General features: G+C 40.7%; 1 non-coding gene across 1 annotated transcript; it reads right to left on the bottom strand.

Annotated features, from left to right (window-relative positions):
* Positions 1-5,208: 5,208 nt before the first annotated feature.
* On the bottom strand, positions 5,209-5,334 carry LOC116912991. Its single transcript, XR_004389554.1, has one exon. It is a non-coding gene; the product is annotated as a small nucleolar RNA SNORA17 (small nucleolar RNA).
* Between the last annotated feature and the right edge of the window lie 8,027 nt (positions 5,335-13,361).

Genomic DNA, 13,361 nt, shown 5'->3' with positions numbered 1-13,361 from the left:
AGGTGTTCCTGCTTCATGGCTTCTGAAACATCGAGCCACGGCTTGGGAGTTTAAGCGCCTGCTACAGTAAGATGCTGCATAGAGAGCCCTGAGGTGCTGTGAATATTACTGAAAAAGACAAATCTATCTCTGTAAAATTTCTCTCCCATATTGTAAGAAGGAACCTAACTGATGCTATTTTGAGTAAAACTTTCATTTTGAATAGGGTTCCAATAAAGTTTAAGTTCCCAAGACCTCCCTGGATAATTGACATTCTGCCTGGCAGAGTGAGACATATTCGTGGGTAACTGGGATCCAGGTTGTCAAATAGAGACATTAGTGCTAGGCAAGTCATCCTGACAGTTTGATAAGCCAAATGAGAACAGGATAATTGTACCACACAGGGAAATGTTCCTCGGATAGTCCCTTATCCCTGAATCCTGATTGTTAGGAAAATGTAACTGCTATTTAGCAGAATTGTTTATGGTACCATTGTAGCTCAGGGTCACAGTTCAGCTCTTGAGTCTGTTCTGAGTCCATGATCAATCCTTAGCAGCCTGATTACAATAATTTTTTGTTATCTGTATTGGTCTGGTATTTGCGTTCTATTGTCTCTAAGCAGATCCCATAACAGTATATATACTTATATATAGTTTAAAGCTTTTTAACTTTTTGTGATTATAGTAGAATTACATCATTTTCCTTTTCTTCCTCCAATCCTCCTCCATGTACTATCCCTTACTCTCTTTCAAATTCATTGTTTCTTTTCATAAGTTGTTGTTACACATTGCATGCGCACGCATGCACACACACACACACACACATACATGCATGCAGGCACACAGATATAATACATACATAAACCAGTTCAGTCTGTATCATGTTATTTGCATGTGTATATGTCTTCACGGCTGACCATTTGGTATTGGATTTGGTGCGCTCTTCCCTGACTATTTCTCCTGTCCTCAGTATTCCTTAGTGGTCTAGTTCTTTGTCTAGCATTTAGTGCTCCTGAGCGTTCCTCTTCTATGCCTTTTGGTGTGGTTCTTGTTCAGATCATGTTTAGGTAGCTATGCTGATGAGACTTCATGGGTGTAGCTTCTGAAATTTCTAGGAGACCTCATATGACAGCAAAACCCTGTTCCTATAACTCTTCTAATAGCTGTACTTACGTCAATCTCCCTCTTCTCTTTCCCCTCTTTAGTCCCTCCTAAATCCTGCCTACTCTAACTTCTTTTATGTCATACTTCAGTTTGATAGTACCTTTTCTTTTCTTATTATTGTTATGTATGTGCATACTTTTGCACAAGTACATAATTATAACCAACTGAGTTCATTTTTTTTATGTCATGTATATGTGCTTTACAGACTGGTCACTTAGTCCTGGATAACCGATTAAGTGGTGCATCCTTGGGAGAGGCTAATTCTTCCTGGTTGTCATTAGTTACCTGTAGTTGTTTGTCTATGAATGGGACTCCCCGAGACTTCCCTCCTTCCACATTAGATTGTTTATTGATATGACCATTGTTCTGGTCTTGTTTATGTGACTATTTCTAGGATAAACTGATTTACAGCACACTTTCTGTTCCTCTGACCCTTAAAACTTTTCTAATCTTTTATCCATGATTTTCCCTAAGCCACAGATGCTGATACTGTGGTGTAGATGTATCCGTTTTGGCTGGGACCTACAAAAATCTGTTGATTTCTGCATCTTGTCCAGTGTGGTTCTCTGTGATTGTCTACATTTACGGCAACGAGAAGTTTCTTTGATGAGCGGTGGTAATTACAGTTATATGTGAATGGAAGACTAAGATTTAAAAATCTAATTAGGAATTATGCTGGTCTAGCAACGTGGCAGAAGTGGATTCCTGGCTACCATCCATGACGTCACTACCTGCAGAAGGGTGGCTAGGTCTAGTACCAGGCATAATGTCCCTTCTGTTGAGTGGACCTTAAGTCCAATTAGACATAAATTGGTTACCACAAACATGAGAATGCCAGTTATTGTACCTTTTCATGTATTTCCATGGTGATCACTGCTGTTGTTCATAAGTGTCACAACTGAGTAGGGCTATTAATTGCTTCTCTCCCTTGTCAGCTTAAACAGTATTTTCTAGTATCATGGAAGCTAGGCTGCAGGAAAGAGGCTTTCAAGTTATCTCCAGATTGATTAATTCTTGTGTTGTGTCCCAAGTGTGAATGAACTATCTTCAATAATAGGGACTTGCCTCCCAATTCTGTATGACAACCGATGGCCAGAACGATTGTCTGTATTGTTTGGCACTCACGTGGCTACTTTGACCAACCATTGGGAAGGAGGTATCTTATGCTTGTACAATGGTTTGTGTTAGTCTATGGGGTTTTGTTTTGTTTTGAGAAGGGGATAGACAAAGCTACCCTGATTTCTACCCTGAGAATTACTGGGTACTACAGGAGACATCTATTTCTTGATACCTGCCTCTTGACATCACAATAACTTCTATATTTATTGTGTATCATGGAATCCCCTAATAACATTCTACTACATGAGAATATAGCACAGAGTCCCATAACTTAATAGTTTATCAGTAGCTCAGAATAAAGAATAAGCAAGATAGTACCCTTGTCTTCTCTTCTTATCCATAAAATTCTGTTTTAGTCCAGAGGAAATTTTACAATTTAATAAATTAATGTTTTAGTTTTCTTTTATTTTGTTTTTAGTAAAAACATGTACTTTTACTGTAAGTTCTATTTTATGTAGTCTAAAATCTATTCACTAGGGAAAGCATACCAAAAGTGGTTCTTAAATATTCTGGAATCCATAAGCTTGTTCAGGTGCAAATGGTACTGTCAACATTTCTTGTGTGATTTTAATGAGAAAAAAATTAAAGGCAAATTTCTCTGTATGACCAGTCATTAATCATTGTAAAGATGGCTTGGAAGCAAATTAACTGATAGTATACACCGCTTGCCTCCAGAAGCGAAGCGATCATAAAGGCCTGCAGGAAAATTCGTTACATATGAACACATGTTCTTAAGAAGTGATGATAATGAAAAATGTTTGAAATCCAAGGTAAGTTTTGTTGTTGTTCAAAATTAAAGCAATCCGAGAATTCGAATTTGGATGCACACCAACAATTCTCTTCCCTTTGTGATTCTTCCACAAATATAGCTTAGATCATGCTGTTAGATTTTTTCTGTCTTGCCACTCCCAACTCTGGGTCAGTTCTGTGTTCATGGAAGGCATATAACCATTACTGAGCCCTGCCCCACCCTTCTTTCTTCTTCTTCTTCCTGTTTTTCCTTGAATTTTTTAAAAAACATTTTATTGGTCCTTTGGGACTTTTACATCATGCACCTTAGTCGCAGTCCCACTCATCTCCTTCTTCCCTCAAATCTATTCTCCACCCTTGCAACTTTCCCCAAAATGGAGAAAAACAAACTCCCTGAAGCTGTAGTGTGTAGCAGTGTGTCCCGCAGACCCTCTTGTCCACACGCCTTTGCTTACAAACGTTCATTGCAATGAGTTGTTAGTCTGGCTGTGCACCCTGGCTCCTGCTACACTATCACTACTGTAACCTCATTAGGACTCCTTTTGCATGTCATTTGGCATCCCATGGTGGCCCTGTGTCATGGAGATCTCATAGATTTAGAACTGTATGGCCGGGCTGCTCCTACAACCCAGAAGTTCATTAGTGGGGTAGATGTTAGGGTCAATTCAAAGCCTTGGGTTTGGGCCTGAGAGGTATTGGAGGTGGTCATCCCACCAGGTCTCCTGAACCCACACAACCAGGGGAAGCTCTCTTGCCCTGCCCTGCCCTGGCTGGCCCAACCAGTGTTGCAGCTGGTAAGAGGCAGAGTCAGTTCCCTCCTGCTCTCCAGCCCTCAGTATGGCTAATCCATGCCCATGAAATCAGGGCCAACCCTACTGTGTTGCTCAGGTGAGAGGCTAGGTTGGCTCTCCCACTCTCACAACCTCAGGCCTAGCTCACCTGCAACCCCTTCAACCAGGGGCAGTCCTACTCCATTGCTCCGGTGAAGTGCAGGCTCCTTGCTCCTGAGTGTAATTGCTGGTGAGGGATGGAGACATCTCTCATCCTCTCATGATGTCTGTTTCAGCTCGCCTACCTGCTGTAGGTGGAAAGGGTTAAGATGCTGTGGGGAAGACAGTATCTCTCTTTTGACCCCACCATGTAGGGCAGACAAGTAGCAGGGCCAGTTCTCAACTCTATTATGCTTTCCAGGTGAGGTGCCAGGCCTGCTCTCCTGAGTGCTTCAGCTGGTGAGGGGCAGGGTCTGTTCTCCTGCTCTCCAGGTTACCTGCCTGGCGTAGGTGGCATAAGGGAGAGGGGGAAGAAGGATAGACCTCCCTTGTCTAGGCCACCACATGGATGATGAGGGGTAGTGCAAACTCTCCCATACCCATACCCTCAGTGCTGGCTTACTTGCAACTCCTGACACTGGGGTTAGCTCTATTGTGCTTCTGAGGTGATGTGCGAGGCCCCTCTATTCCAAGTAGTACAGCTCTCTAGGGGCAGAGTCAGCTCTCCCTCTCTTACACTGCCAGGTTCTGCTTTCCCATGATGTCCAGATAAGGGATGGGGACAATTCTATACATCCCTCATACATCAACACATCCTGGTATAGCAGTCCAGACCAAGAACATCTGCCTGGCCTTTGGTGGTAACAGATCCCTGCTGCCAAAGGGCCACAGACTCAGTCATGATTCCTAGTGGCAGCACAGCCCAGCACAATGGTTCCAGGTGGCATCACTGGCTACTCACACCAGATTGTTACTCACTATCCTGGAGTCTCCATATCTGTCTCTCTTCACTGTGCTCACATACTCCTGTTTGTCTTTCTCTTCTGTTTTACCACCTCATAGTGATGCCAAGGGTTTCTGAGTGTCTGGGGTCATCTCAGGAGTGATCTCAGGAGTGCTATGTCCTGTCCATGCATTGTGACACAAGGCACAGGCCATTTTGGACATGGTCTTTCTCACCCTCAGTTCTTTGTGGCACTGAACTAGTAGTCATCATAGGCTAGCTCCTTGGCTGGGCACCTTGGTGGTGGACTGGTAGTCAGCTTGGGCTCACTCTCTCAGGTCCAAGGTAGGGTTCCTCTTGTCTCTGGCTCACTTCCAGCTCTCAGAGCCAGTCCAGCCTTCAGGGTGCCAGACTGGTGGTCATCTCAGGCCAGATCCCTGTCTAGAGCCCTGGTGGTCATCCCAGGCTTGCTTTTTTTTCAAAGAATGTTAGGCTACTAATCATTCAGGTACAGTTCAGAACACTGAGCATAGGCATAGCCTTACTTCACTGCCACATACTGGCACACAAGTGACACAGCGGTCACATCTGCAGTGCCTCCAGGAACATCCCTTCTTTCAAATCTGTAAACCATCGTAAGGAATATATCTGCCCATTGGGTAATAGGCCCCATACCTCATCCATGTGGACTTGGTGCCTTCTATTCTACCATCTTCCATTTAGCACCTGAAGAGTATCGTTACACTCTGGATTTTGCTCTTTTATTTTCTCCAGTATTTTCCCACCTTATAATGAAATCAGGATATTGATATTTATTACCTTCATTTCTCCAGTTTCTGCTTTTTGGGGGGCCAGTTTTCTCTAAGATAGGTAACTTTTGTTCCTCCATATGTCATATGTCAAGGTGTCCCTCAGTCTCATCACCCTAACTCTGCTGCTTTCTTGCTTAACTAAACTGTAGAGTAGATTAATGTTAATATCTGTACCTTGTTTCACTGATCCTTGTTTGGTTGGATGAAATTTGCTAGAAAGCTAATCATTTAACTGCACAGGGGAGTTTTATTTTAAATCTATAAACTGGAACAGCAAATGTGTTCCTCACATGTTTTAAGAAAATAAAATCTACTGATCATGTAGATCAGTAAAAATAAACATAAAATATTGTTGTGAAAAATAAAATGTAAACATAAAAAATTTAAAAAGTAATATGTGGTGAGAATAGGTGCTCAAAATACCTTTACATAGAAAAGTGGTCTATTACCATTTGGAGGCTTGTCCTTCTAATTGTATTTCTGTAGAAGTAGAAGTAACATGCGTGTTATTTTACAAAACATCCATCACACTACAAAACACATTTTGTATGAGTTTCTTTCAGATGTCTCATTTTAGTGATTCTGTATCATCCTTTCAGACACATCTGATTTATGTCTAACGTCCCCTTAGTGATGGGTGTTTAGATTGTTGCTGATAACAACTGTCCCTTTTTGTAAAGAATGAATTCCTAAAGGCAGAACTGAGAAGTTAAAAACAGTAACAATTTAAAGTTTCTTGCTGGAATTCAGTAAGTGGACTGTTTAAGAAGTGGGGAAAATTCATTAATCACTAGAACAGCAGCTACTTTGTACTGTTCCGGGCCCACTCCTTAGCTCAACTGTCATTGTGACATGTAAACAGAAATGGGGTGTGTGTGGTGGTGGTGGTGGTGGGAGTGAGGGATAGAGAGAAGGAGAGGGGGAGGAGAGAAAAATGTCGTCCTGGAAGTAATGTTTATCAAAAATCCTTCTGAAGGTTTCCAATTAAGATTCCCATAAGTCTTCCATGCAAGATGTATCAGGCTATAATGAAGCAGAAACCAGCCTTTTCTTCCTGAGCGGAAGTAGCCAAGCCCAAAGGCTCAACAGAAGCAAACATAAGCTTTTCTTGTCTTTGGGAGTCTTTTATTCATTTCAGTGCTTCAGACAGCTGAGACTGTCACTGTTTTTTTTTTCCAGATGTGTAGTTCAATAGTTGATGTCTTGCATGCTAGAGGATTCCTTGTAAGGAATCCAACTCCAGTTCTGAATGAACTCTTGTGGTCTCTCAGAGTGGGTCACAGTCAGTCCTGACAGTAGAGAAGGCTTTTCAGACAGAAGCTAATCTCCCAGCCCAGCCTTGTAGCATAGCCTATGCAATATAATTTTCTGCAAATAACTGAAACTGATTAAACTGTTTCCCTACACCCACATCCCCACATGCCTTTGTATATCAGTGCCCTCTTTATTTGGTCAGAGGACCTCAGCACATCCTAGGAAGCTCCTCAGAAACCTTAACTAAAGGCCATGCCTAAGGTACTTTTCTGTTTTGATGCAGAACCTTTCTGTTTATAGTCTTTTCTCAGTCTACCTTTCAGTTCACAGATACATAGGGGTTAAGAGTCTTTCCTCTGAGATGCCTAGGCAAGTGGCTGTGTCTTTGGTATCTACATTGCATCCTCCTGACCATGTATAGCCCTGTTTTTATTGTTTACTCTGTTATAGACAGTAAAACCTTGAGGTGTCACATCTATCTTGAGTTGCTCTAATGGATCATCGCATTACTCAAATAATAGACCTCACCTGACCTTTGCTCCTCTGGAACATACACCCCTGCATGCGGTCCTCCTTACAATAAATATTTAGAGGTGCTTCTTTTCCTATTATGGTCCTTACTGATACACATTCTTATTTCTCCCTTCCCTTCTACTTTGTCAGAAAAAAAACACGTCATTTTTCTTGTCAAGAAACATGTCACATTTTTTCTGGTCAAACATTCTCTCTCATTCATTTGCCCAATAATTTATTGCATTAAATGTCTTGTTTATACCTAATGAAACCATGCTATCAGCGACACTATATGCTATTACAGAAAATAAAGACTTAGTTTCTGTCCTCAAGGAATTTCTTGCCCTAAACAGAAGACAGAAATGGGAAGATAATTGTAAGTCTGGAGTCATCTTAGGAAGGAGGTAGAGAATAGTCACTCAATCTTGTCTTTAGTTCAGCATCTTCCAGGAAGATGTAAGTTTAACTTTTGTTGTAGTTGTCAAAACACTTGACAGAACAATTTACAGAATAAAAGGGTTAGTTTGGTAGAGCTCTAGTGAGATTTTGTTCCATCAAGGCAGAGAAGGTGAATAATGGGAAGCTGTCTGGCCCATGGCAAAGAGATGTGTGTGACAGAGCGGAGTTGATAATACCAGAACCAGGGATAAGTATAACCTTCAAAGTTTGTTCCTGAGTGGTGCACATCTGCAAGCCAACCCCTAAGTCCTAAAAATTCCATGTTGCAAAACAAACAGCTGCTCTCAACAAGAGACAAGCATTCAAAATACAAATCCCTGGAAAGAGAGGTTTTCGACTTCACAGAGACAGCAGTAGGCTTGTCTCAGGAAAATCAGACAGTGATGATGTATTGTTTAAGGTTCAGTGGAAGTAGAAACTTGCTAGAAGATGGAGAATGTCTACCCAAGAGAAAGAGAAAGGGGGGGGTGCTTAGATAAATACTGCCTGGAGAGCATGGGGAGCATCGTTCAAATGAGAAACAGGAAACAATGTGTGTGTGCAGAACAGTGGTCAGGTCCACGTGCTTTGGTTGTAAAGGTGCTGTGGGGAGAAGATGTTGTGAAGATGGCTGTAGCCATGAAATTCAGTAACAAGGACGTTGGGCTTGGTTTTGAAAACTATCAGGACTGTTTGGTTGGTTTTATGGTCTTGTCTTGCTCTGTGTTTATGGAGAGAGGTTGTTAAAATTAAGAATTCTTTGAGCAATTGGAAGATACTCATCACAGTTAACAGCTTTCTTACATGAGTTCTTGGAGGTACTTTGGTGACTTCCAATGAAAAAACGCACAAGCATCCGAAGTCTATTAACCAGTAAATTAAGCAATTTAAAATAGCAATGGTATTAAACAGATGGATACATCCTGGCTTGGCTTGGCTACATCCTGGACAAAAGAACCTCAGGGTTGTCATCTAACACTCAGAGATGACAGCCATAACTAATGTAGGAAACTGCAGCTTCAGGCAAGTCAACCTGGCACCAAGAGGAAAACCCAAGTGAGCAAACACAGGATGACATTTCTTCTAATTTACCCTTTGTATCTGGACTTTTATCAGAAGGCACTACCCACGTTTGTGGTGGATCTTCCCACATTAATCAAGGTGATTGGGGCAGTTCTTCTGGTGAAACCCCCTACTCAGTGACAATAACCCGTAACAAATTAACATCATTAAAACCAATAATAGCATTTATAAGTGCATAAACACATATAACATGCACAGACAGACAGACACATCCCCCCCACAACTCCCGCACACTGAAGATAGCATTGTGTTTTTTTTACATTAAAAACCATATTTATTAAAAGATGAAAAATTTAAAAAATGTACCACCATTGGAATCATATTGTAAAAGTCTTATAAAATATATCTTTCTTTTAGCATTTTTAATGTTTTTGGATATATATTTATTTACATTTAAAATGTTATTCCCTTTCCCGGTTTCCTGTCCATAAGCCCCCATCCCCTCATCCTCCCCCATGAGGGTGTTCCTTCCTCCATCTACCACCCACCCCCTTACAACCACCCCTGACATTCCCCTGCACTGGGGGTCCAACCTTGGCAGGACCAAGTGCTTCCCCTTGCACTGGTGCCCAACAAGGCTATTCTCTGCTACATATGCAGTTGGAGCCCTGAGTCCATCCATATAAAGTCTTTGAGGTTTAGTCCCTAGAAACTCTTGTTGGTTGGCATTGTTAAAGAATGAAGGAAAGGTCAGATTTAGAGAGGCAGGTGCCCAGAAGCACTATTATAGATGTCTTGTTTCTCAGTTGATTTCAGATCCTATCTAGTTGAGAATTGAGTGCCCCATCCTCTTTTTCTCTCTCCCTCTCCCTCCTGTTCATAGTGTGAGGGACAGATACGTAAGAAGAACAAGGAGCAGTCTACAATGTGGGGTTTCCCATATTATGGGCATGTGCTCTACTACTGAGCCACATCTCCAACTGAAACACATCATCTTAACTCACACCACAGTGTAAGATACTATACCCTCTCTGAAAAGTGATCTGTTCTTGTCCTTGTTCCTTCAATGACAGTATTCACATTCTTTTTGAATATATTGGTGCCATATGAATTATGCAGGCAGAGAACCTGTCATGGCACTTCTTCCTCACCAGCAGACGCTCTGGCGAAATCCAAGTTTATACACTGAATGTTGCAAACCTTCCAAAGTCTGAATGACCACTGAAGGCTCTTCATTGATAATTCCGCCTTTTAGAGAATCTATTTCTTGGGACCTGGCAAGATATCCCTGCTTGTGAATTATGTATATTATTATTACATGAAAGCTGCTCCCTTCATCGCTAAGCATATTTCAATAGCAAAGGGTCTCTTTAATGACAATAATAATAATTTGGCTTGTTCATATTTGGGATTTCTCACGTTGAAATCAGCTTCAATGGTTCTTCTCTATCAAAGATTCTCCTGTTCTTAGAGGAACATTCATAGGAGACAGTGCGTTCATCACAGTTTCAGTTCTCCATGAAGAGGATGACAGTGAGGCCAACTCAGCAATGTATGAGCCTAATTATTAGAAATTTTACATTCTTTTTCTGATCACTGCTTTTTCCCCCTGATTTAAAATGGACTGACAGGATCTTAGCATACTGATTAGGAAATAAGCCGATTGATTTCAACCTTTTCAATGTGCGCCAAGGCTGCTGCGTATAAAGCACAGACTCATACTCCCACATGCAGAAGGCTCAGTCTTACCATGTTCTACAGTGTCTCATTCTTTTCAGGGGAATCTTGTCCTTTTAGTAAAAACAATGATTTTATTGTTTTCAGAGGGTGAAAGGCACCTTGGGATATTATGGAATGTAAGATATTGTTTCACACGACCACTAATGTAAAATAAAAGTTGATGGGTGAATTTCAAACAAAAGCATTTCTAGTCACTTTTGGGACTTTGATGTCATTTTCTAGTAGAACTGACAAGACCAAAACTCTGGTGATTTTCAAAGAAGAATGAGTTTTTCCCCGGTCATCTGCCACCAAATAACCTAATTTTGATCTGAGTACAAGTATGAGCTTATGATATATATGTGTTCATTCTTGTGTGTGAGTGTGGACAGATGTACGTGACAGAGGTCCTTCGACATTTTTTAAATCAGGGTCTCTGTTGTCTGACTCTTAGATTAGCTGACTCACGAGGTTCTTGGGATTCTGCCATCTACCTACCCTGCTCTCAGTAGGAATACTGGGCTACTGAAGGACCCTAGGGGATTTCGCCAGTACTACACTTACCTACTTCAGACCAAGTTCTGTTCTCCACCCACAGTTCTCAGAATGTACTGGCTGATAGTCACCTGACCCTCTGGAATGTCCCAGATAGAGTTCACATGGGTGTCATGATCTGCCCATGCTTGCCAGCCAATAGATTTAAAGGTCAATATGCTTAGCCAATAAGTTTGAACTGTAACCCTGCTGATGTACTGCTTGTCATAGCCATTTGGGATTACCCTCTAGTCACTCACCTTGAGGGACTAATTGGGGGTCAATCCGGAAGTGCCAAAAAATAAACCTCTTGCTTTTGTGTCCATTTGTGTTTCAGCGTCTCACTTGGTGTGTCTTAAAGTTTAATTTAACATTTAGTTTAACATTTAGTTTAATGTTAGCTACTGGTTTACTATATATGGTTTTTACTATGTTTAGCTATGGGCCTTGAATTCCTGTTCTTTCCAGGACTTTTATCATGAAGGGGGTGTTGAATTTTGTCACGTGCTTTCTCAGCATCTTATGAAATGATCATGTCATTTTTATCTTTCAGTTTGTTTTTATAGTGGTTTACAAGATGGTTTTACATATATTAAACCATCCCTGCATACCTGGAATGAAGCTTACTTGATCATGATGGATGTTTTGATGTGTTCTTGGATTCGGTTTGCAAGAATTTTATTGAGTATTTTTGTGTCAGTATTCATAAGGGAAATTGGTCTGAAGTTCTCTTTCTTTGTTGGGTCTTTGTGTGGTTTACTTAGAAGAGTAATTGTGGCATCATAGAAGGAATTCACTAGTAATCTGTCTGTTTCAATTTTGTGGAATAGTTTGCATAGTATTTGTATGAGGTCTTCTGTGAAGGTCTGATAGAATTCTGTACTTAACCCATATAGACTTGGGCTCTTTGGGAGACTTTTAATGACTGCTTCTATTTCTTCAGGAGTTATGGGGTTGTTTAAATGGTTTATCTGTTTCTGATTTAACTTTGGTACCTGGTATCTGTATAGGAAATTGTCCATTTCCTCCAGATTTTCGAGTTTTGTTGAATATAGACTTTTATAGTAAGATCTGATGATTTTTTGAATTTCCTCTCATTCAGTTGTTATATGTCTTCCTTTTCATTTCTGGCTTTGTTAAATTGTGCACAGTCTCTGTGTCCTCTGGTTAGTCTGGCTAAGGGTTTATCTATCTTGTTGATTTTCTCAAAGACCCAGCTTTTGGTTCTGTTGATTCTTTGTATCATCCTTTCTGTTTCTACTTGGTTGATTTCAGCTCTGAGTTTGATTATTTCCTGCCTTCTACTCCTCCTGTGTGTGTTTGTTTCTTTTTGTTCTAGAGCTTTTAGGCGTGCTGTCAAGTTGCTGGTATATGCTCTCTCCTGTTTCTTTCTGCAGGCACTCAAAGCTATGACTTTTCCTCTTAGCACAGCTTTCATTGTGTCCCATAAGTTGAGGTATGTTGTACCTTCATTTTCAATAAATTCTAATAAGTCTTTAATTTATTTCTATATTTCTTCCTTGACCAGTTTATCCTTAAGTAGGGCATTGTTCAACTTCCACCTATATGTGGGCGTTCTTTCCTTATTGTTATTGAAGACCAGCTTTAGCCCGTGGTGGTCTGATAGGATGCATGGGATTATTTCTATCTTTCTGTATCTGTTGAGGTCTGTTTTGTGACTGATTATATGATCAATTTCGGAGAAAGTGCCATGAGGTGGTTAAAAGAAGTATATCCTTTTGCTTTAGGATAGAATGTTCTGTTAATATCTGTTAAGTCCATTTGGTTCATAACTTCTGTTAGGCTGTCTATGTTTAATTTCTGTTTCCATGATCTGTCCATTGATGAGAGTGGGGTGTTGAAATCTCCTACTATTGTGTGAGATGCAATGTGTGCTTTGAGCTTTAGTAAGGTTTCCTTTATGTAAGTAGGTGCCCTTGTATTTGGAGCATAGATATTTAGGATTGAGGGTTCATCCATCTAGGAAATTGTCCATTTCCTCCAGATTTTCGAGTTTTGTTGAATATAGGCTTTGATGAATATGAAGTGTCCTTCCTTATCTTTTTTGATGACTTTTGGTTGAAAATTGATTTTATTTGATTCTTCAGACCATTTGCTTGAAAAATTGTTTTCCAGCCTTTTACTCTGAGGTAGTGCTGTCTTTGTCCTGAGGTGTGTTTCCTGTAGGCAGCAAAATTTTGGTCTTCACTGCATATCCAGTTTGTTAATCTGTGTCTTTTCATTGGGGAATTGAGTCCACTGATGGTGAGAGATAATAAGGAGTAGTGATTGTTGCTTCCTGTTATCTTCATATTTGGAGGTGAGATTATGTTTGTGTGCTTGT

The sequence above is a fragment of the Rattus rattus genome, chromosome 11 (assembly GCF_011064425.1).
Source record: "Rattus rattus isolate New Zealand chromosome 11, Rrattus_CSIRO_v1, whole genome shotgun sequence".
NCBI lineage: Eukaryota > Metazoa > Chordata > Mammalia > Rodentia > Muridae > Rattus > Rattus rattus.
This window is presented reverse-complemented; position numbering and strand designations above follow the sequence as displayed.